Here is a 13,185-nt window from a genome sequence, read left to right on the forward strand (position 1 = left end):
TCTAGCCAGCAGGATAATAATAGTAATGTTGACATGGTGCCATTGGGTTCAACACAGGCTAGCAACCCAAGTACAGTAGAGGGTTTGACAAGAGTTAAATTCATTTTGTTTCTCTTAGATCTGCCAGATACAGCACACATGTTGACTGGAGCCGTATATCTTTCCATAATATGCCAATATTCAAATTATCCCAATTAAGGGGATCAGTTACAATTTGGTTTCCTTTGTATTGTTGACCAGATTAATACTTCTGACATATTTTTGCAGGCTTGTCACATGAGCCAAGCATATAAGCTTCTGATTAGTAAAGAAGCTCCTTGTGTTTTACTATTATGGATTCTGATCGTGGGTGGCTATTTCAGTGGAACGTTTCACAGCTGCACTGTTTTTTCTGTGGGAAGGAGGTGATTGTCTGGAGTCTCCAGACTTTTATCTAGAATGCCAGTAAAATATCAGTGTATGTGGTGTGGAGTGTTGAAGGCTTTTTTTGGCACTGAAAGAGAAGAATTTAGTTTTGGTTTCCATTGTCTTACCTGGACTGGGATTGTACATCTGAAATCTTAACTCCCAATGTGTTCCTGGTTGAAGTCTCTACAAATGGCGAAAAATAATGTCTACACATATGGGGCTTGTTTTGCTCTCATGGAGGTCAATGAGAGTTTTGTCATTGAGTCCAATGGCAAAAACAAACAAACAAAAGCAAGTATTTCTTCATACAGCCAAACTGTGGAACTCCTTGCCAGATAATGTTATAAAGGCTAAGACTATAAAAGGGTTCAAAAAATAACTAGATAAGTTCATGGAAGATACATCCATCAATGTCTATTAGCCAGGATGGAGAGGGATGATGTCCCTAGCCTCTGTTTGCCGGAAGCTGGGAATGGGAGACAAGGAACGGATAACTCGATGATTACCTGTTCTGTTCATTCCCCCTGGGGCATCTGGCATTGGCCACGGTCGGAAGACAGGATACTGGGCTAGATGGGCCTTTGGTCTGACCCAATATGGCCATTCTAATGTTCTTATGAGCAGGACTGGGTCCATAAATCTCCAAAGAGGGATTTTTAGATTTCCAGATGGGTTTTCTGGAAGGTGTTCAGTATTTCAATTAAGGTCTCTCAGTTTAAAGTAGGAATCTCTGACATCTGATTTCCAGAAGACAGGTTGGAAGGGTCATCCACCTCATCCCTTGCCCTCCACTAGTTACAAGGGCACTTAGAAATGCTTAGAAAATGCAATGCAAGCACACAAGTGACCTAACTCTTTGGCACAAAAAAGGGGATGTGGTGTGGGGGGTATGGGTAGGAAAGTGGAGGAGAAATTTCTTACTTGGTTAAGTAAAGGAAAGGGCAGGGAATCAAGTGAAATAGGGGGTGAAAGATTTTTAAAACAGTAACTGTTACAGCCTGAACTGTGTGGGGGTTTTTTGGGGGGCGGTTAGGGGGAAACCTTCAGTCGAAATAACCCAGCCCACCCAACTGGAAATTGAAAGCAGGAACACAAGAGAGAAAAGAAAGATATCCACATGACATCCTTAGTCTATGATGAAGCAGAAACGTTTTCTTATAATTTCCAAGGGTTTGTGCTTTTCAAGGAGGAGGTCCAGCTAGAAATAAAAAATCACTTCTGCAGCATTTGGAAGGGCATGTTTTCTTTGAGTCACTGTCTAACCCATAATTGTTTTATTTGGGTGGAATTTAGGTACTTTGTAGTGCTGATTAATCTGAGGGACAAATAGCACAAGTTAGAGGCAAGCATGAGGTAGCAAGTGCTATGAATCGCCCAGCTGATTGCTCAGTCTTGATCTGCATTAGCTTTGTTATATTCCTCTACTGGATCCTCTCTTCAGAAGACCTTTCTATCTGCTTCATTATGTAACAAACTCTGTTGTGGTACAGGAGAGTATCCAATGTGGCTAATATCCAGTGGAGATTAAGGCCCCACTGAAGTCATCAGGAGTTTTGTCATTGATTTCAAGAAAATCTAGGATGAAATTCCAGCTAACATTTGACCTACGTTTATGTGTGAACCCAGGTTTCCAAAAGTTGAAAGCACTCTAAACCACCGCCCCCAAAACTGGTGGACTAGGGTCTGAGGCCTTGTCTACACTGGGTGTTTGTAGTAACAGAATGATCAGTTGATCTCTCTCTCTCTGTATATTTAAAAGTGTATTTATAATGTATAAAAGTGCTTCCGCTGTGAACAGCAGTGCTCACATTCAAAGTTTTTGGGAGCAGACAGCTAATCATCTGCACAGACTGTAAAGCCTGGGTGAGCCTGGACCTCTCAGCTACTTGGAATGTCCCTGGAAAGTTTAGCATCATTCTCTTCCAAAATTCTGTTGTTCCCCTGCATGAGAATTTTTGTTCCAAATGGGCTTTTTAATAGACAAATGGGAAAACTTTTATTTTCTAGACAGAGAGTGAGATTCTGGCCCCTGTTAAAGCAGCTTTGTGCTACGCCAGTGGTGCAAAGTAGCTTTATTCCTGGCTTAACGGCTACACAAGGATTTTCCCAGAGTAGGTCAACTGGAGATTTTCCTAGAGCTAGCTACACTGGCTCTACACTAGACCACCTCCTAGCCCCTGGGTAAGGGTGTGTGTGTGTGTTGGGGTAAGGGGGATGGCCAGAGGGCCTTTGGAGAAGTTACAGCTAAACTAGCTCCCAGTTAGCTTTGGGAATGGGGAAGTGGGATGTAAGACCACCTTTGTGCCTCACAGTTGCACTGATTACTTCTCTGGTGCAGTTTGATGGGGTGTACTTGCCCCACACTGGAGCGGAAGGAGTTAAGGAAGCACTCTTAGCCCCAGAAGCCATGTCCCCTTGACCCTGTTGGGCATGCGCCAACTGCTGCTGCAGTATAAAAGGGAACAGCCTAGCTCAGTCTGGGGGGATTGCTGAGGAGGAAGGATGCACCTCACTGGCTCACTGCTGAAGAGCAGCCAGGATCCTGGACCATTGGAGCAGGAGATACCGAGGCCTAGGTAGGTGCCAGCTACCTGCGGATGACCCAGAGAGATTGCAGCCACCACCCAAGGAGCCCAGAGAGTCCAAAGACACCCCAACTTCAACTGCAGGATTCATGGTAGGAAGTAGCCCAGGGTGGGCTAGCCAGTGTCCCTGCAGCAGTTGTGGGCCAATTTCCTGCTGACTTGGTGGTGAACCCATTTGCCACTACCTGGGCTGGGATCTGGTGGAGCAGGGAGGGCCTGGGTCCCCCTACCCTGGCTGCCCTCCCCTTGGGGGGCGGCCCACCAAACCCCTTCCTATTGACTCTGGACATTAGACCGTGCTCCCCTGTAGCCAAGGGGAGTCCTATTGACACCAACCATTAGGCCACGCTCCCCTGCAGCCAAGGGGAGTCCTATCGATCCGGCCATTGGGCCACACAGCCCTGAGGCTCAGGGCAGCCATACTGACTTAACTGTGGGGCTACCACGCCCTCTCCCCACCCCCAGGGTGATGGGGTGTACTTGCCCCTTGACATGCAGCAAAAGATTTAACCCAAATACTTTCCTTCCCTAGTGTAGTCCTGTTTACTTGAATCTGTTTGGCCCAGCTCCTCTGCAGGGGAAAACACAAATCTCAAAGATTACCTCGTAAAACACACAACATCCTTTGTCTTTGGTCAGCTCCCCCCTTATATTTCCAGTTATTTGGAAATGCTCTTTTGTCGGATGTGTAAACTGAATCCATGTTTCTGTATCAAGAGAATAGAAAACATGGATACCTAGAGCACTTGAAATGTGATCATTACTGGTCAGTCCTTACTTAGATTATTTGTGATAAATGCTTATCAACATGTCGTCTGGAAAAGCAGGAATTCCAAAACAAATAAATAGTTAGGTGCTACCAAATGATGGGGCAAAGTAGCAAAACATTTCCCATGAGTATCTGTTCAGAGTCTTAAACATATTCATATTGATTCTGATCAATCCCCCTTGTGTTTGTTTTTTCCATTAATATTCTAGTGACTGAGTCTGCTAGCAGGAATATTCAGTTATTTCCATTTTACAGCTGGGGAAAATGAGACAGACAGAGTAAAATACTCATCCTATGAGGAAAATGAGGGCGCTCAGTCCTTCTTAAAAGATGCTCAGTGTCTTGCAGGGCTGGGCCCTAAAAGTAGGTCTATACTGCAGCTGGGAACATGCGTCCCTGCCTGGGTAGACAGACGTGAGGCTTGCTCTGCTTGAGCGAGCACTGTAAAAATAGGAGTGCGGACATTGTGGCATGGGTGACGGCTTGGGCTACCCACGCAACTACGGACCCAGGGGATTGAGCAGGCTTGTACTTGGGTGACGAGCCCATGCCCCAGCACCTGCAGGGTTATTTTTAGTGCGCTAGATCAAGCAGAGCTAGCATGTGTCCACCTCCCTGCACTGAGAAGCACCCTATCAGCTGCAGTGCAGACACACCTTAAGTGATTTGTTTAAGGCCATACAGTAAGTCCGTGTCAGACTGGGGGAAAAAAACGAAGTCTCCTGCTTCCTATGTTCCTTGTCCAGGCATGTTTCCCAGCTGGGGTTTTCCTAATATTTTAAATATCTCATACGGAAGACCTATTTTAAAATATAGTCCCATCCCCCCATTTTTAATGCAGACTTTTTCAATATATGTTTTTGGTTTGTTTGTTTTTTGTTTGAGCTTAGCAGGAAATGAAGAGAAATATGCACACGCACACATATATACATCTATAGCAGGAAGGTGAAAAAATGCAAGGTTACATTTTGGAAAGAAGAGAAATGGTGACAGCGATAGTGGCCTTTGAAGAAAATATGGGAAATGGCTGTTCTTTTCTGTGTCAGTTTGTTTTGGCAGCTGCGAGCATGCAAGTCCTCAGATGGTTGCTAAGCAATGTTCTCCATATTTTCCCATCATAGGTGGAGTAACATCCATACGTAAAGTTATTCAAACGTTTTTATTTGAAAGGGTCCGCTTTGGTGTCTTAGAATTGTATTAAACCTGTCCTCCTTCGGCTGTTGTTTGTCACGCTTGTTCTCAGTGTGAGAGTGATTCAGAGCAGCCACTTTCAAGCATGAATGAAAAAATGTTTATCTTTCTGCTGCAAAAAGATTTTTGCAACATTTCATTGAACAGGTACAGACCCTCAGCAAGAGGGGATGGAAACGAGATATTGGACAAGGCCCCAATTCAGGAAAGCACTTAAACACATGACTTTAATGGGGCTTCAGTGCTTTACTGAACAGCATGTGCTTGAGGATACGTCTACAGTGGTGCTGGAGGTGTAATTTCCAGCTTGGACTGACAAACCTGTGCTTGCTCTGATCAAGCTAGTGTGCTAAAAATAGCAGGGTAGCCATGACTGTAAGCACAATGGGATGGGCTAGCTACCCTGAATAGGTTACCTAGGCTTTGAGACGAGCTTGTGCTCAGGGTGGCTAGTCCATCCCAGTGCCAGTGCAACCATGGCTACACTGCTATTTTTATCATGTTAGCTTTAATCAAAACTAGAACATAGGAATGGCCATACTGGGTCAGACCAAGGATCCATCCATCTCAGTATCCTGTCCTCCAGCAGTAGCCAGTGCCTGATACTTCAGAAGGAATGAACAGAACAGGGCAATTATAGACTGTCATACAGTCCCTTAATTTCTGACAGGCAGAAGCTGGGAGACCTAGAGCATGGGGTTGTGCCTACCTGACCATCTTGGCTAGTAGTCATTGCTGGACCTATCCTCTGTGAACTTATCTAGTTCATTTTTGAACCCTGTTATACTTTTGGCCTTCACAGCATCCCCAGGCAATAAGTTCCACAGGTTGCCTAGCACAGATATGTCTACCCAAGCTGGAAATTACACCTCAAGCTCCAGTATAGATATACCTTAAGTGTTTTCTTGAATCAGGGCCATAGTCCTAAGATCACAGATAAACCTTTTGGTGATAAGATGAAAATAGGTTCTGATTTGGGCTGGGGGTTTAAAAAGCACATTTCATGTGTATATACTCACTTTTATTGTCTAATAAAAAAAAGTTCTCTCTGTGTTTCATTAGTACTGCTCATGCATGCATATATAAATGGACTGGCAATTTTCTTTGAATAGACAATCTCATTATTCCATTGTGTTTGCACAGGCATGCATAAGAATGTTGAGTTTTAATGTGTCAACACCCTTGTGATATAGTCTTTGAGAATGTGTGTGGAAGAAGGTAGGGCTTTCAGAAAACCCTGGCTCATCTTGAAGGAGACCTTGTTTTATTGTGAGCATATGTGGTGCAGAAGAGACCATTCTGCTTCTGCTTAGCAAACCGAATGGATGCATTTCACATGTCCCTTTTTTTTAAACCAGTTGTGCTGGTTTAACAAGATGGATCCCAGTTGCACAGACAGTTTCCTGTTCCTGTGCTGGGTTTATATAAAAGCTGTGGACCAATCAGGCTACAGCAGGACTGGAATCCTCTGTCAAGGTTCAGCTTCTGCCCTAGCAACTGTCAGCTGGTCACTGGGTGGCAGGAGGGAGCTTCCTTGCTCCTAAGAATCCACCTTGTTCCTGCAGCTTGACTCCTGGCATCCGACTTGTGGTTCTGATTTCCGGTTTGTCTCCTGCTTCTGATCTCCTGGTATCCTGACCCGGCCAACACAGGGCTGGAGTCAAGAGACTGTGGACACTGGCTCTGACCCTGAGGTCTGGCTGTCTATGACCTGCCCAAGGCACCTTCAGATCCTGATCCAATGCCTATTGAACTCAATGGGAGTCTGTCTAGTGAATTAAATAGTTACCGGATCAGGACTTCTGTGCAGCCAACTGCAGTTCTTCCTTTAGCCAAAAGGAAAGAGTTAACTCCTGACTTTGACAATTTCTGGGCAGTGTCTATACACCCAGCCTGTCGCCAAGTACTACGTACTCACTGAGCTGCTAGCATGGGAGTGGAGGAGGTGAAGTCTCTTTGATATCAGGATGTTTGGGTTTGCATATGCTTGCTCAGTTGCAATGCATAACAATCATTCTTGGAAGATTTTAGATTGCTTGGAAACTTGTCCAGCTTTTTCCATCTATTGCTTTGGAAACTTCCTTTAAAAATTGCTTGTTCTCATGACAGGCGCCGGATGGGGAGCTCTAGAGGCTGACGTCTTCAGTACACCAAGGAGAGGCAACTGTACTAGCTTTCCCTAATTCGTGTTGACCTTCTTCTGGAGGAAGCACTTCTACAGGGAAGAGCGTAGTTTAGACTCCAGGCCAGCTGAATCCTGGTCTTCTCTACAGACTGCCGACTTGAGTTCCGAGCAGTGCCAGTTGTGGATACATAGTCCATCAGATAATGGTCAACTACCAGCCTGGGAAAGATTTGAACTGATGACCTAAAAGTGAAAGCATCCATATCCCATTATCAATTCCCTACCCCCAGACTCAAAAATATAAATAGATAAGTCTTAGGTCAGAGATCTAACAAGTTTTAGATTTTATCATCAATCTTAAAAAATCACCAGGATTTGTGCTTTTGATTACATCTCTGCTTTTATTTCACAGTTCTGTATTTGGTATGTTGATGCTCTGAATAATACATTATTGCTGACATATATCTTTGTTGCTTTCATTCTGTGCAAATACTGAAGCTCTCTTCCCTTCACTGCAAATGAGATTTTTCATGATGTGAGAGTGAATGTGCAATTAACAGCTTAGCAGTGAAATCAGAGCTCGCTCAGCCTTTCATAACACAAATCTGTTCTCTTCTAATAGAATTCTCTGCTCATCGCATGCAGTATATATCCCAATGGAGGCTCCTGGGGGTCTAGCCTGGCCTACTTTGTCAGATCAAGCATGATCTTTACTCATTGCTGTAAAAAGGGTTTGAACACACCTTTGTGTGTGTTTAACCAATCCATTTTTGATTATATACCAGCCTCCAATGGTATATAAACCTTTGAAATCTATAATAGAAACCCAGGGCTTTCAATATATTAGCGTGCAAAAAACCAAGCTCTGAACTCATTTATCCTGTTGTAAAACCAGATTAACGCTAGTGAAATCAATGGAGCGGCTCCAGATATAAGGCTGGATCTGTTGTGATGCTGAGCACTCCTTGGGCTGTGCTGCCTGCCTTCAACTCATTGGGCATTGAAGGCACTCAGTATCGTGGAGAATAAGACCCTCACGCTTTTGTAAATAGATCAGAACTTGGCTCCATAGCAGCAAATGATACTTTAGCAGGACAGACTTTGTCATAAAGTTGAATTTAAGTCAGTCTACTGGTATGAGCAGGAACCGCTTACATTTGCGTTGTTCCTATCCTTACTCTATGCATGTGGACTCCTGAGAGTATGTTCCCTTCCCTCCAAGAATCCTCATTTAGGGGCTTATTAGCCTTGTGTAAAACTGTTAACTTTTTATTTAAACTTTCTTAGGTTGCAACCTCCTCTATGGAAAAGGATTATTTATAACTTTATTTTCCTAAGCATACTAAATCCTATAAACAATGGACTCTCTCTCTTTGGGGTGAAATTCTCCTTTCCAGCACAAAGCTCAGATAATCAGGCTTTGTGTGGAGCTCTGTCCAGGAATTGTGGGGGCAAAGGCAAAATGGCTGCTGCTCCAATGTGTAGAATAAAATAATGGCACCTACCTGACGCAACCGATGGTAGGACCCGCAGAGTGGTGGGCAACTGCAGAAGGAAGGAAGGGATGGAGGAAGCACACACTGAATGCAAGGGTGGGCCCCTCTTTCTCCAGGAGCTCTCCTACTGGCCAGCCAGAGGAAGATAGGAGCTGATTGGCTTCTCCTCTCCCCCCAGCCCTTCATTAATTTAAATCCTTGCCTGCATCTTTTGTTTTGGGGGTCAGGAAGGAATTTTTTCCATTGGGGCCACATTGGCTGAAACCTGGTGGTATTTTTTCACCTTCCTCATCATGCATCATGCAGGCTAAGTAGGAATAGTGTTAAGAAATTGCTAATGTTAATGTGTAAGAACGTTTAGTTCATTGCAACTTGTGGCCTGTGACCAATGCAGATAAAAAGCCAAAAGGGCCAGTGCCCAGAAGAGACCTAGGATTTTGCTGGTGGACCTCGTGCCTATGGAAAGAAAGAAACCTGAAGTTTTCACAGACAGAGGTCCCTCTTTGGTACCTTCTGTCTCCTTTGCAGTGGGATGGTGAGAGGATTCAGAAGAGTGAGCCGAATCCCAGGGATAGCCTGAGGACTTATGGTTTACATGGTGGGAGCCTTTAACACCTGCATGGAACCCATATGTATACCTAGTATGTGGGACATGGGGCAGGTGGGACCCCTCCCATGTGTTAAATTAATAATATTGCAGCCTGCTGTTTAAATCCATCTTTCTGTCCCCATTCACTTGTGTGTCCTAATCAACAGCTGGTACCCCTCCTCATCTGCTAGGGTGGTAGCATCAAGGCTGGCTCATGGGCAGCCTGTGGGCATGGAGTGAGCAGCTCCGTGTCGGGGCTGAAAGCCAGGGATCAGTTCAGGGCTAGGGCAGGTCAAAACCGAAAGTCAGAGTCCATTACAACATTGAAAGCATGAAGCAAGAATCAGGGCAGGGCCAGGCTATGGTCTTTCACTGGGGTCAGCAATGGTCTTAAGCTGGAGACAGTATATCAGGATCAGGGTCAGGAGCTGAGCCTGGGTCAAGAGCCAGGAGTCTGGGTTCAAAGCAAGTTGCAGCCAGCAGTGTCTAAGGCAGAAGCACATCAGAGATCTGTGTTGCTCAGACAACTCCTAGAAATGGCTTCCTGGTTTATATGGGGAGTGCCTAATGGTGGACAGAACTGTCCCTAGGGGGTCTGGGCAGCACAGAGCCAGCAGCCCAGAGCCCCCGAACTTTCAAGAGCTAAGCAGATCCAAGCAAGCATATCTATCAAACTGAGGAGATTTAAACTTCAAATATTTATTAAATATTAAAATATTTGGATATTTGTTGCTGTTTTTAAATTAAACAGGCAGCTAGTATTGTTTTAAAATATTATGAAGAACAAGTTTAAGCTTTGTTGTAACATGCGTTGTTTGCCTGGACTGCTCAAGACCTGAACACTTGTGTAGGAGGGATACTTTGAATTTGCTTCTTAAATACCTTCATGCTGTTTCCCATCTGATACTCCTTGATGAAACATAGGAGCCTTGTCTTATAACAGGCTTATTCAAAGTGATACAAGATACGAAGGTGAGATCTTGGAAGAGTGTTGCCGTTTTCATAATGTAATAAATACTGTAATGATAAATAATAAATAGTGTGTAATCATGTCATAAAAACAAATTTTATATTTACGAGATCACTGCTTTTATAATTTATACTCAGGTAAAGGAAAAAATCCCTGGAAATATTCATTTTTAGGAGTGGGTTCGCGAGACTTGACATTTTAGTGAAAGGAGTTCAGAGGCGGTTAAAGTTTGGGAACCACTGCTATAGGGCTTAGCCACATAGTTCCTCTTGGTAACATCCCTGACTAGGCCCCTGGTGGTGATGAGGAAGTGGTGCCTGGCTTGAACCCCACCACACCCTGCCTGGATCTGCATTGGCACAGCTGTCATGGCTTCTTTCTAGCCAATGACCAAAGCTTACTTGTGAGCCAGGATGAATGTGAAGTGCCATACACAGCAATTGCAGATGCTTCAGTGGGAGGTTTGTCTGTCCCTGCCTGCCCCCTGTTAAAAATGCAACACTAATGCAAGGCATAAGTGGTTGTGTAGAGCAGTTGTGGCTGTACAGGTCAAAAAGGTCACCCTCTGTACTGGAAGGTGGTGGTGGGTGTGAAGTTTCTGGACTGCAGGGTCAAATAGGCAGCGGTAGCTAACAATGGCCTCTGTTTGCTGCAGTGTTGCATCTAATCAATTATGGAATAAAAATAATTGAATAGTGTTATAGGAGCTCTCCTTGCTTCAGTGTGAAGAACACCACTGTGATGAGGAAGGCCTTACATGAACCCTAAATGCCATGAGGCTGCTGTAACTGAGATGGAGGCTGAGCAGGGCCTTGGCTATCCCAAAATCTGGGAAACACAAATGTGATTTAAAGCTATCTTTCCACCCCCAGCTATGCTTCTGCTGAAAGCACTGTGTTGGAGGACTGAGAATAGGGGCCCTTGGATCTCAATTTTGATCTTGGGAAAATAACTAATGTTTCACCTCCACTTCTAAAGTTTCCACAAATTCTGGGGCATGACGGAGTGCTGGATTTAGCCCAAAGAATGCTCGATGTGTGAGAAGGTCATATATGTTGTTGTTGAAACTTTTTTTCTTTTTTTTTTCTTGATAGAAAAAGGGCTTTTCAATAAAATGAAAATGTTCATTTTGGTCACATGTTTCCAGTTTTTGGTTTTGATAACCAACTAATGTTACTGAAAGGGATTTCTAAAAGCTGGAAAAAAATTCTGTTGGTTTTAGTTTTTCTTTGGAAAAAAACAAAACATTTTTATCTTTTAAAAAAAAAAATCAATTTTTCAAAAAATTTCCCACCAAAAATAGTTAATGTTTTTTGACCAATTAAAGTGATAGAGTTTACTTGTCTCTTCAGAATGCTCCCATATTCCTGATCAAGAAATCTTTAGGAATGAAATCCCTCTGTCTGTGATTTCATCCCATAAACTGAGTATGCACTATAGTCTCAGTTAACTCAAAGTCCAGTTAGTGTACTGAAGCCAAATCCATTGAAGTCAGTGGAATTTCAGGTCCATCTTCTGCCCTCACTTGTGGGGTTGATCATGTGAGAAATCATTGCCATGCTAGATAGCCCTTTCTCTTTGGACAAGCTGAATGGGCTTCTGTTAGTTTTCCAGTTGTGCAGCTGTATTTCCAGTACAGTATGTTGTGAAAGTCACACAGAATGCCTCAACTGTGTGGTGTTTTGTTTCAAGAAACAAGAACTTAAAAAGGAGCAATTGGCACCACTTATTCCTCTTCACAGGGTTGCCATCATATAGTAATTTATGGTGTTTATACATGAGTTTGGGGCTTTGAAGAAAAATAGATAGTGCCCTTTCTTAATCTAGTTTGTCATATGCTAAAATTAAGAGTAGGTAATTTTTGGTTTTTTTTCTTCTGACAAATGCTAAAGTAAGGATGAAGTTACATGCTGTAAAAGCTGAGCCAGCAATTCTCATCTGGAAACTGTTACAGCTAATGATAGATTCTATAGAAATCTCTAATCTATGAAAATATAGAACATACTGTACAACATTTGGGCAGCCTTAAGTGAAGTCCAACAGAATCCCCAGACACTTTTGACACAGCTGGATAGAGGATTGTTTGTGGGGTGTGAATAAAAAGCTTAACCTTTGGTGGTGGCAATTTGCAAGTAGCACAAGTTTCAGAATAGAAGATGCGTCTACAATCCTGGCTAAAAAGACAATCTGAAGGGCTATGAAAAAATTCAACACATTGATGCCCCAAGGAATCCTTCTTAACTGCTGTACCAGCGCATTCTGGGATTCTTGAAACATCTATCCCATAGTGCCTAGCACAGTTGCTGGGAGCAGGGGCTTTTGAGTCATTTCCAGATGCACGGCACTGTTCTATGGAATGGAGTTAGGAAAGTTGGTACAGCTGCTGTGTTTTTGGGTCCTGTCCAGAGTGGGGAGAAACTCATATAAACTGCACCAGTTCAGCTGGAACTGAGCTAAAGACTTGCTCCAAGGCATGTGGCAACTGCCTACTACAACTGGCTATTGTAAAATGCCTGTGGTGGCTACAGTGTACATGCAAAGCATTGTGCAAGTGTTGCAAGCTCAAGGAGTCCAAAATAAATGTTTGGGGTTTTTTTGTTTGTGCTTTTTCTTCTGCTTAGTACAGACAGGATCTCTGTGCTTTGGGACCTCATTCTTTGAATACAGCCGGTGAGAAGAGGCCAGTCAGCCAGAAGACTAGTTCTTAGGAAGAGAGTGGGAGGTTGTGAGGAAGGAAAGAAAGCAAGGTTTTGTCTTTCCTGTCCCCAGCCCCAGTGGGAAATGTGTATAGCCAACTCCATGTAAAATCCTAATAGAGATGGGGCACCACAGATTTTATCTCAGTGTAGCAAGTCTAAGTCAACTCTCTATATCACCCACTTGGGGTTGACTTCAGCTAGCTCCATTGAGGTAAAACTTCTAGTGCCCCATCTCCACTAGGATTTTACATGGAGTCAGCTTTCTCAATGTAAAATCACACCTTTTTTGCAGTGAAGACCTAGACAGAGCAGGGTGAAAGTGCTGAAAGAAAACAAACAATTTTCTGTGGGCA

General features: G+C 43.7%; 1 protein-coding gene across 1 annotated transcript in view; it reads left to right on the plus strand.

Annotated features, from left to right (window-relative positions):
* Window positions 1-3,621: 3,621 nt before the first annotated feature.
* LOC140907042 (tubulin beta-2 chain) overlaps window positions 3,622-13,185 on the plus strand; it is a 455,512-nt gene continuing 445,948 nt past the window's right edge. Inside the window, exon 1 of the mRNA XM_073332167.1 lies at window positions 3,622-3,627. The gene's annotated coding sequence lies outside the window, so the exon portion shown is untranslated. The remainder of the gene's footprint in view (window positions 3,628-13,185) is intronic.

The sequence above is a fragment of the Lepidochelys kempii genome, chromosome 2 (genome assembly GCF_965140265.1).
Source record: "Lepidochelys kempii isolate rLepKem1 chromosome 2, rLepKem1.hap2, whole genome shotgun sequence".
Lineage (NCBI taxonomy): Eukaryota > Metazoa > Chordata > Testudines > Cheloniidae > Lepidochelys > Lepidochelys kempii.